At 42.2% G+C, this 1,347-nt stretch overlaps 1 pseudogene; it reads left to right on the top strand.

The window, feature by feature from the left end:
• Positions 1–463: 463 nt before the first annotated feature.
• LOC126075868 (26S proteasome non-ATPase regulatory subunit 10-like) lies at positions 464–1,016 on the top strand (annotated as a pseudogene).
• The last annotated feature ends 331 nt before the right edge of the window (positions 1,017–1,347 follow it).

Here is a 1,347-nt window from a genome sequence, read left to right as displayed (position 1 = left end):
ATTAAGAGGTCAGGGAAATAACAAGCATAAGCAAAGAAGACTGGGACTGACTAGCCAAAATGAAGTAAAAGAATGTCAGAAAATTGTGGTAGGCTAGAAGTCAAGTAAAGTAACTACATCAAGGAGAATAGAGTGATTAGTGGCATTAAATGCTGCTGACAGGCCAAATAAGATGAGATCTGAGAATTGACCATTGGATTCAGCCATGTAGAGGACATTAGTGACTTTGAACAAATTTGGTGAAATTAAGACAGAGGTCACCAGGCTACAGAAAGTTCCGCTGCCTCAAGCAGCTTCCTTTGTATGGCCCATAACATTACATTAAAATCCTGGCTCCCCTGTTCTTAATTGCTGCCCAAAACCAGAGAAAATTGGTGGAAATGAGTTTAGGCACCCTGTTCACATTCTGGATAATCTTTTAGCTCATTGAATATCTCATACAGGAGATCCTGAAGAAAGCAAAATGGAGGGGTGTATGTCTAACCTAATGGCCTGCAACCTGACCTACAATGGAAAGCTGGAGGAGATGAAAGAGAGGATCCCGGCTGATAAATCCCCGGCTACTAGAACTGACCAGGACAGCCAAACTGCATTGCATTGGGCAAGCTCAGCAGGACATACAGAAACAGTTGAATACTTGCTGCACTTAGGGTGTCAGTGAATGATAATGATGCAGGTTGGTCTCCTCTTCATGTTGCTGCTTCTGCTGGCCAGAATGAGATTGTAAAAGCCCTTCTGGGAAAAGGTGCTCAAGTGAATGCTGTCAATCAAAATGGCTGCACTCCTCTGCATTATGCAGCTTCCCAAAAAAGGCATATTTGTCATGTTACTAGAAGGTGGTGCTAATCCAGAGGCTGAGGACCATTTTGAGGCTACAGCAATGCACCGGGCAGCAGCCAAGTGTAACTTGAAGATGATTCATATCCATCGGTACTACAAAGCATCCACAAATATCCAAGACCCTGAGGGTAACACTCCTTTACACAGCCTGTGATGAGGGAAGAGTAGAAGAAGCAAAGCTGTTGGTGTCCCAAGGCGCAAGTAGTTACACTGAGAATAAAGAAGAAAAACACCCGTACAAGTGGCTAAAGGTGGCCTGGGTTTAATACTCAAGACAATGTTGAAGAGGTAAGCAACTTGCATTTATGCTTTGTATGTTTTGTGCTTTTTCTCAGTGTCCTGGAAACTAACGTACTTGTGCACAAGTTCTCATCTATGAATGATGTTTTCTAACCTTCAAAGTCTTATAAACATGTTGATAATTACTCCTGCTGAGGTACTTGCTCTAAGCTTACAACTTGCTTTGCAGGCATTGAATAACTATTGAAATTGTTCTATTGTTGTATA

Source organism: Elephas maximus, chromosome 4 (genome assembly GCF_024166365.1).
Source record: "Elephas maximus indicus isolate mEleMax1 chromosome 4, mEleMax1 primary haplotype, whole genome shotgun sequence".
NCBI lineage: Eukaryota > Metazoa > Chordata > Mammalia > Proboscidea > Elephantidae > Elephas > Elephas maximus.
This window is presented reverse-complemented; position numbering and strand designations above follow the sequence as displayed.